The sequence below is a fragment of the Trichechus manatus genome, unplaced genomic scaffold (assembly GCF_000243295.1).
Source record: "Trichechus manatus latirostris isolate Lorelei unplaced genomic scaffold, TriManLat1.0 scaffold00057, whole genome shotgun sequence".
NCBI classification, from domain to species: domain Eukaryota; kingdom Metazoa; phylum Chordata; class Mammalia; order Sirenia; family Trichechidae; genus Trichechus; species Trichechus manatus.
The window spans coordinates 6,609,458-6,619,368 of record NW_004443993.1 but is presented as its reverse complement, the minus strand read 5'-3'; positions in this window follow the sequence as shown (position 1 = coordinate 6,619,368).

Below are 9,911 nucleotides of genomic sequence, written 5' to 3'. Positions count from 1 at the left end.
GCCAGAACCTCCGCTTATATGCAGATGCGGGCCACACCCCCAAGGAGACTCCCTTTCATCTGATTGGCTACTCACAGTATATTCAATCATGGGAGTGATTACATTAAAACACGGAGAATCATGGCCCCGCCAAGTTGACACACAATCTTAACCATCACAGGGTGCTACTGGCATCTGGTGGGTGGAGACCAGGAATGTTGCTCAACATCCTACAATGCACAGGACAGCCCCACCTCAGAGAATGATCCAGACCCAAATGTTAACAGTGAGAGAAAGCCTGGGTTAAGAGCAGGGGCTTGGAGAGGAGGAGGAGGGCGAGGGCAGGGGGGTGACAGGGGTGGGGGACACTAACTTCTTGCCTGGCACTCACCATATGATGTCCACAATATTAGGGCTTCACACCAATTGGTGAGCAGCATGCTGGCTGGGGACAGTGGGCCAGGCTGGATGAGAGGGTGGGAGGTGAGGAAATGGGTCTCGGCAGGGTAGACAACCCTGTCTTCCCTATCTCAGTTATTATTTTCAGCGCGTTGTTGTTAGTTCCTGAGGAGTGGACTCCAACTCATGGCAACCCACGTGTGCAGAGTAGAGATGTGCTCCACAGGGTTTTCAAGGCTGTGACCTTTCAGCAGCAGATCACCAGGCCTTTCTTCTGAAGCACCTCCGAGCGGGTTGAAACTGCCAACCTTTCAGCTAGCAGTTAAGCACTTAACCATTTTCACCAGCCGGGGACTCCTTTTACGTAGTGAGTATATTTATAACAACACATTTGTTCTGTTGTACATAGAAGCCTTGGTGGTGCAGTGGTTAAGAGCTTGGCTGCTAACCAAAAGTTCAGCAGTTCAAATCTACCAGCCACTCCTTGGAAACGCTATGGGGCAGGCTGCTGTGAATCGGACTGTGAGAGAATAAATTTTTGTTTGTTAAAGCCATCCTCTTGTGGTATTTCTGTTATAGCAGCACTAGATAACTAAGACAGCAATGAAGGAGCCCTGCTGGCACAACGGTTAAGCGCTTAGCTGCTAACCGAAATGTCGGCAGTTGGAACCCACTAGTAGTGCCTCGGGAGAAAGGACCTGGTGATCTGCTTCCGTAAAGATTAATGCCTAGGAAACCCTATGGGGCAGCTCTATTCTGTCCTATAGGGTCACTGTGAGTCGAAATCAACTCATTGGCACACAACAACAAGAACATTCTGGCAATATGATTATATAGCACCTACTATGTGCCAGGCACTCATTTAATGCTCACGGGGACCCTGTGATGGGAGGAGTTTGCGTAAACCATTTGCAAATGCAGCTCCCAAAGCACAGAGAGGTACAGTGACTTGTGCAAGATCAGAAAGCTGGTAAGTGGCAGAATCAGGATTCGAACTCAGGCTGCCCGGCTCCAGAGATAACACTCAAATACTCCATCCTCTCCACCCTCCTGCTTCCTCTTGCTGCGAGGTCCCCTGATCAGTGAACTGTGGTGAAGCCTCTCTCCTTCTTGAGACTCCCAGCTCCCTAGGGTCATCACACAGATTGCCTCTTCCTTCTGACCCCCAGTGCTGTGTCCCCTTCTCCAATTCCTCAGCCCCTTACCTGGGCCATCCTGTCTGTGGCTGCACATGCTGCCAGTATGCCAACCACACCCACCCACCACCAGCACAGATCTCTCTCTAGGAGACAATTTGTGCTGGCATCACCTCCTTTGATCTCCACCGGCTGCTTCTGTTAATATGACCTGAGATCCAGAGCCAACTCACACTGCGCCTGGGGTTGGCTGAACCCCTGGTCTGTCTCCCATATGAGCTGGGCTCTGAGGTCTCAACATCTGCCTTGGCCATTCTTTCCAAACCTCCCTTGCTCAAGAACCTGCCTTGGCTTCCTTCTACTTACCTCACTGAGGGTAAATTCCTCGGCCCTCTGCTCCAGTCGGCCTGGGCTACTCACTTTCCTTCTGCCACCTTCCACGCTTTTCTCTCTGCTGTGCCCTCCACTGGGAGCATTCTCCCTCTCCTTTTTGTCCCCCGACACCCCTCCAGCCTTGTCTCATGGACCCATATAGCTGCTGCCCCACAGAGTATCAGGGCACCAGGCAGCGAGGTGGGGTTTTTCGGGGACAAGAGGAGGGCAGGGGTAGCTAATCTGCTCTTTGGGGCAGGAAACTGGCAGGAAATTGCAGTTAGAGGAGCTCCAGCCCTTGGTGGCTACAGGTGCAGCTTGAGTGGCCAGAGGCGGGTGAGGGCAGAGGGAGAACTGAGGGGCTGGCCCTCGGAGCCCAGCCAACAGCCACGGCCATGATGGGCCACCTCGAACCCAAGGTCAAGGTGTCCAAGAGACAGTGCATACCCTGTGCACGCTCAGCTTTTTCCCAGCTTTCCTGTCTCACTGACAATAACATGACGATGTTAATAATAACAATGACAGTAGTAATAATAACAACGGTAATAAAAATGGCAACAGAAACAACAATAGTAATCCCAACAGTAATAATGACAACAATAATAATAACAACAGTAATAATAATCACAGCAGCAATAATAATGACAACAGTAATAACAATGCAGCAGTAATAACGACAGCAGTAATAACAACAGTAGTAAAAACAACAGTAATAATAACAACATCAATAATAACAAAGACAACAGCAATAATAATATCTAATGACAACAGTAATAATAACAATCACACTTCATGGCAGGCAGGTCCAGGGCCGGCCAGCCCTGTATCGGTCCCCACCTCCCTGCACCTTTTCGGACTGTCGCCATCAGTAAAACACAGGGGCAAGGCGCCGGGTACCCACACCCAGAGATGCCGGGGAGGTTGGGCAGAGGAGGCCAGGGCACCAAGCTGGAGCATCGCAGAGGGGGCTGGGCATAGGCCTGGCAGCTGGGCAGAGGGTGGCTGGGCCAACATCCCGTGTTTACTTTCAGAACAGCCGGGCTGATCTGCAGCCTCCCACGGTGACCCTGGACTCAGGCCCAAAAGGGATCAGATGTTTTGGTCTTGAGCTCATCCCTGGGCTGGGTCCCAGGGGACTCCGCAGCCTTCCCAGAAGACACCCCTGCCCCGAGACCCCCCAGAGATGCAGGGGCTTTACCCGAGGGCAGAGGCAGGGCTCTGGTTTAGGGATCCTGCCTCTCAGTTCCCCATTAGTGTGTTGTCCCCACTTGCCCAGCTCCCAGGCCTGCCTGAGCTGACCCCATCCAGCCTCCTCCTGAGTGCACAGTTTTGAGCTCCTAATTTGGCCTTCCCAGAGTTTGCAACCCCACTGGGCCATCCCAGAGAGCGCCATGGGATGCCAGCCTTGTTCTCAGAGCACAGGTCCTGGGAGGAGGAAGAGGAAACCTTTGATGCTTGGCCAGAAATACCTGCCTGAGATTCCACCATTCAAGCTCCCTCTTTGGGTAAAGGCAGTATTTCCTTTGTCTGTTCTAGAAACCCCTTAATACCCTAGAAGTGCTTCAGAGGAAAAAATTGTCAAGGGGTCAAACAAGTTCTGGAAAGTCACACAGAGCATATTAGCATATTAAATGCTCTGAGAAGTCCTGCATGGAACGACACTATTTAGCTTTGCTTCACCTCCACACTTATTTAGCAGGGCCACAGAACATAATCTGGGCATCAAAAGCCCCAGTTAAAGGATCCCTGGGTGGTGCAAACTGTTAAACGCCCAGCTGGTTCATGTCCACCCAGAGGTGCCTCGGAAGAAAGGCCTGGCAATAAATATACTTCCAAAAAATCAGCCATTGAAAACCCTATGGAGTACAGTCCGACTCTGATACACGCGGTGTCACCGTGAGTCGGAGTCGACTTGATGGCAACTAGTTTGGTGTTTTGTTTTTATGACTTTAGAGGTTTTTTTGGTGATAGCCCAGAGGAGAGGTGGAGGCAGTTAAGTCACAGCAAGAATGTGCCCATCTGACTAGACCTGGTGGGAAGGGTCGAGGAGGGCACAAGCCAGGCCTGGCGATTCTGCATGCCACCTTTAGTCTCCACCCAAGATGCTGGAAGGGGGGCCCAGCCTCTCGCTGCCACCACGGTGTCCCCTACTCCAGCTCCTGGCTCTTTGATGGAACCCCCAGTTTTCTGCCCAAGACCTCAAGTCCCCCCAAAGCCATGTTTCCTGTTCCTCCACCCGAGGCCATGGCGGGGGTCCCCCTGTGTCCACCAACGGAGGAGTAATGGAGGCATCGCAGGCATCTGTCAACCAACAAAATGCCATGGTGATTACATTATAAATAACAAGGACAGTAGTTAGAATTTACTGAACAGGATGCTCCAGGGACTTGATGGACACCGTCATGTTACTCCTCATGCAGGAGGACAGACAGGTGTGGATCTAAATCATGGGTCTACCTCTCAGTAGCTGTGTGATCCCGGGGCAGTGAGTTAAACTCGCCAGAGCTCATCTGGGAAACGAGACCAGGGAAAGTGTCCAACACTGGGTGATGGATTGTACGGACGTCGTGAGATGCTGAACCCAGGGCCTGGCCCACCCTTGTGCTAATGACCTCCTCTGGGGTTTCTCATGCCTCCTGTGCTCACAGCCCTCCAGGGCTCCCACCTCCCTCAAGTAGAAGCCAAAGTCCTCCTCGCGGCCCACCAGGCCTCACACGAGCTGCTCGGTCCCCTCCTGCCCTCTCCCCCTCGCTCAGTCTGCTTCAGCCCACGAACCTCCTTGCTGTTCCTCCAACTTGCCAGGCATGGTCCTGCTTCAGGACCTTTGCACAGGCTGTTCCCTCTGCCTGGAATGCATTTCCCCAGATGTCTCTTCCTTCAGTCTGGTCTCTGTTTAAACATCACCTATCCCAAGAAGGCTTCTGTGACCTTCCTCTCTAAAATACTCCCGTTTCCTCTCTATCCTCAACCCAACTTTTTTTTCTTCGCAGCATTCACCACAACCTGAAATCTTACATATGCATTTGCTTATCGGCTTGGTCTTTCTTCCCTACTAAAATGTAAGTGCTATGAGAAAGGAGGTTTTGTCCTGGTCTCCCTATGCCAGCAAGGTACATAGTTGTTGTTTTTGTGGGTGTCATCGAGTCAATTTAGACTCATGGTGGCCCCGTGCGACAGAGTAGAATTGCCCATAAGGGTTTTCTAGGCTGTAGTCAAACGACGTGTTGCATTGGGCAAATCTGCTGCAAAAGACCTCTCTCAAAGTGTTGAAAAGCAAAGAAGTCACTTTGAGGACTAAGGTGCACCTGACCCAAGCGGTGGTGTTTTCAATCTCCTCATATGCATGTGAAAGCTGGACAATGAATAAGGAAGACTGAAGAAGAATTGATGCCTTTGCATTATAGTGTTGGGGAAGAATGTTGAATACCATGGACTGCCAGAAGAACAGACAAATCTGTCTTGGAAGAAGTACAGCCAGAATGCTCCTTAAAAGCAAGGATGATGAGACTTCGTTTCACTTACTTTGGACGTGTTATCAGGAGAGACCAGTCCCTGGAGAAGGACATCATGCTTGGTAAAGTAGAGGGTCAGCGAAAAAGAAGTCCCTCAACAAGATGGATTGACACAGTGGCTGCAACAACAGGCTCAAGCATAGCAGCGATTGTGAGGGTGGCACAGGACCAGGCAGTGTTCCATTCTGTTGTGCATGGGGTCGCTATGAGTTGGAACTGACTTGGTGGCACCTAACAACAACAACAATCTTTGCAGGAGCAGATCGCCAGGCCTTTTCTCCCGCGGAGCTGCTGGTGGGTTCAAACCGCCAACCTTCTGGTTAGCAGCCAAGCACTAAACCATTGCACCACCAGGCTCCTTGAGACACACAGCTGTTGTTAGGTACCGTCGAGTTGGTTCCGTCTCATAGTGACCCCATGTACAACAGAACAAAATACTGCCCGGTCCTGCAACATCCTCACAATGGTCGCTATGCTTGAGCCCATTGTTGCAGCCACTGTGTCAGTCTATCTTGTTGAGGGTCTTCCTCTTTTTCGCTGACCCTCTACTTTACCAAGCATGATGTCCTTCTCCAGGGACTGGTCCCTCCTGATAACATTTCCAAAGTAAGTGATGCGAAGTCTCGCCATCCTTCCTTCTAAGGAGCACTCTGGCTGTGCTTCTTCCAAGACAGATTTGTTTGTTCTTCTGGCAGTCCATGGTATAGTCAATATTCTTCGCCAACACCATAATTCAAAGGTATCAATTCTTCTTCGGTCTTCCTTATTCATTGTGCAGCATGTATACGAGGCAATTGAAAATACCATGGCTTGGGTCAGATGCACCTTAGTCCTCAAAGTGACATCTTTGCTTTTAGACACTTTGAAGAGGTCTTTTGCAGCAGATTTGCCCAGTGTGATACATCCTTTGATTTCTTGACTGCTGCTGCTTCCACGGACATTGACTGTGGATCCAAGTAAAGTGAAATCCTTGTCAACTTCAATCTTTTCTCCATTGGTCAAGATGTTGCTTGTTGGTCCAGTTGTGAGGATTTTTGTTTTCTTTATGTTGAGGTGTGATCCACACTGAAGGCTGTGGTCTTCAATCTTCATCAGTAAGTGCTTCAAGTCCTCTTCAATTTCAGCAAGCAATGTTGTATCATCTGCATATCACAGGTTGTTAATCAGTTGTCCTCCAATCCTGATGTTGTGTTCTTCTTCATATAGTCCAGCTTCTCGGATTATTTGCTCAGTATACAGACTGAATAAGTATGGTGAAAGGATACAACCCTGATGCACACCTTTCTTGGTTTTAAACCATGCAGTATCCCTTGTTTTGTTTGAACAACAACCTCTTGGTCTACGCACAGGTTCTGCATGAGCACAATTAATTGTTCTGGAATTCCCGTTCTTTGCAATGTTATCAATAATTTGTTATAAGCCACACAGTCGAAGAAGCCCTGGTGGCACAGTGGTTAAGCGCTCAGCTGCTAACCGAAAGGCCAGCAGTTTGAACCCACCAGCTGCTCCACAGGAGAAAGATGTATCATTCTGCTTCCATAAAGATTATAGCCTTGAAAACCCTTTGGGGCAGTTCTGCTTCGTCCTATAGGGTCGCTATGAGTCGGAATCAACTTGACGGCAGTGGATTTTTGGAGGGAGTTTTAATTAGAAAAGAATGTCTGCATTAAACATTATATTCTTTTTAAAATTATCTATATGTGATCGAATTGACAACAGCAATCAAAAGGATAGCTAAGAAGCTTAGGGGGCAGTGAGTCTGTGTTAACGATGGTGAAATAATTTGGAAAAGGTTGTGGAGAAAGGTGGCAACTTGAAGAATGTAACCAATGTCACTGAATTGTACATGTAGAAATTGTTGTCGTGGTGTATGCTTTGTTGTGTACATTTTCACCAAAAAAATAAATATTTTTTTTTTTCTCTAAAGTAAAAAGAAAGACTTGAAGGATGAGATGAAGCCAGCCATGAGAATATCAGAGGGAAGAGCGTTCTAGGCACAGGGAATAATAGCAAGTGCAAAGACCCTGAGGCAGAATGATGATCTCCATGTGTGGGACTGTGTTGTTCCTGGCTGTGTCCCCAGTACCTGGAACAGCACCTGGCACATAATATTGTTATTGTGTGCCACCCAATTCATGGCAACCCCATGTGTGAAGAGTAGAACTGCTCCATAGGGTTTTCGAAGCTGTGACTTTTCAGAAGCAGATTGCCAGGCCTGTCTTCTGAGGCACCTCTGGATGGATTCAAATTGCCAATCTTTCAGTGGCACGTAGTAGGGCGAAATAAATATTACATGGATGGATGAAAAGCTCAGCCATGGGCTTCAGGAACAGCTTGCTCAAGACTCAAATGATGGCCCTCGGACCATTACCCTCCTCTACCTGGTGACTTTATTCTCATTCAGGGCCTCTCCCTGTGGTCTAAGATGGGGACTCAGCTTCAAAGCCCACTCAGGGCACAAGAGTCTGTTTCTCAGGATTCCCCGAATAAACCTCAACACTGTTTTTGGCTCTGAGCAGGTCACATGCCCATCCCCCAACCAATCCCTGAGGCCGGGACAGGGATATGGGAGTGACTTAGGGCCAAGACACATGCCTCATCCAAACCACACCCAGAGAGAGGAGGGAGACCCACGGGAAATCTGGAGCTGTGACTAGTGGTTGCCATCAAGTCAATTCTGACTCATGATGACCCGTGTATGCGGAGTAGAACTGCCCCGTAAAATTTTCAATGCTGTGACCTTTCAGAAGTAAATTACAAGGCTTTTCTTCTGAGGCACTTCTGGGTGGGTTCAAACCGGCAACCTTTCAGCTAGTAATTGAGTACTTAACCATTTTCACCACCCAGGGACTAGAAGAGGGGGAGAAGGATGCTGGGAAGGCAAAGAGCCAAAGTTTCACCGAATAATTATAAAAGCTAAGAGTATTTATTCTTCTCTGGCATGAGCAACCATGGTACGTCTGAGTCCAGTCAAGAGATAACTCCCATTGCACAGATGTGGCAACTGAGGCCAAGCGGACGTGTGTGACCTGCTTGAGGTTTCACAGCTAGTAAGCGGTAGCAGCTGGGTGCTCCTGGCTCAGAGCAGTCGTGAAGTCCCCAGCAGTGTCTGGTGGCCAGCAGGCTAGGGACAGCTGGCTGTACCAGCCACTGGACCGAGCGTAGAGCCTCTAGCAGAGCGCAAACAGTGCAAAGGCAGCTGCCCCTTTGATGGAGGAAGAGAGAAGTAAGAGAGGACAGCCCAGGACAGGCTCCCACGTGGCCTGCAGGTCCTGGAGGGACAGCTGGCAGGGGCCAGAGGTGGCTCACTCAGACTTGTTCCTCAAATGGTGGCTTGGGAGGCCTGGGGTGGGCCTGGTGTCCCAAGGGGTGGGGATGAAGGTGGGTTAAGGACGGGGCTGCAACCTAGTGGGAGCTCCAGGAGAAAGATCTGGTATTTATGGAGTCCCTGCTGTATGCATGAACCCTGACAAGTCCTTCCAAGTTGAGGAGGAAGTTTAGGATCTCAGCTGTGTCCCGGAAACAGCACACAGCAGGCGCTCAACAAATGTTTGCTGCTAAATGAACCGCCCAGCAGCCCTGTAAAGGCAGTTATTCCCCTCCTCTTGGTGGTGGTGTTGGCTGCCATCGAGTGGATTCCAACTCATGGTGATATTGTGTGTCACAGAGTAGAACTGCTCCATGGGGTTTTCTTGGCTGTGATTTTAACCTGAGCAGATTGCCAGGCCTTACTTCCACACTACCACTGGGTGAGGTCGAACCACCAACCTTTAGGTTAGTAGTCAAGTGTAAACCGTTTGCACCACGAGGATAAGGGGAAGAGAGGCTCAGAGAATCCCAAGGCAAGGCCAGGCCAGGCTGGTGGCCGTTCCTGGAAAACCCTGTCCCCTTCCGGAGTGCCCGCCCCTGACCAAGCACCCAGAGGCCAGTCGGGCAGCCCAGCCCTGCCCCAGCAGCCCACATCACCCCATTCATGTGTTAGCTTCACATTTATTGAACATGACCCAGGAGTGACCAAGACCCTCAGAGTCCCTGCTCTCACTCAGCGTCCACTCTTCCCCTCTCTGGCCTCAGTTTCCTCATCTGTGAAATGGGACCGTCCAGGCCCACCCCACAAGGAAGGGGTTAAAGCACAGAGGCCAAGGGCAGGCCCAGGGCAGGCCCAGGGCAGGGCAGACCCCCCAGTGGAGAGCTCCGGAGGGCGGGCCCAGGCGGGATTTCTACCCCCGCCCCGCCCGGGCACCGTGCCTGGCACACGGGAGGCGCCCAATAAGTGCTTGTTTGAGCACGGACCAGCCCGCAATAAATAACAGCTGTTGTTGATGCTGCTGATGCTGGCGAGGGAGTGGGCGCTCCCCTCCCCGACCCCTCCACCCCATCTGCCCCTCCCCCTCCCGTCCCAGTCCTTCCCCAAATTTCGCCCCCTCCTCCAGGCCCCCACCTCCTCCCATTCAAATCTTCCCCTCCCCCATCACCCCATTCCCCTCTTCCTCCAACTCCTGTCACCCCCACC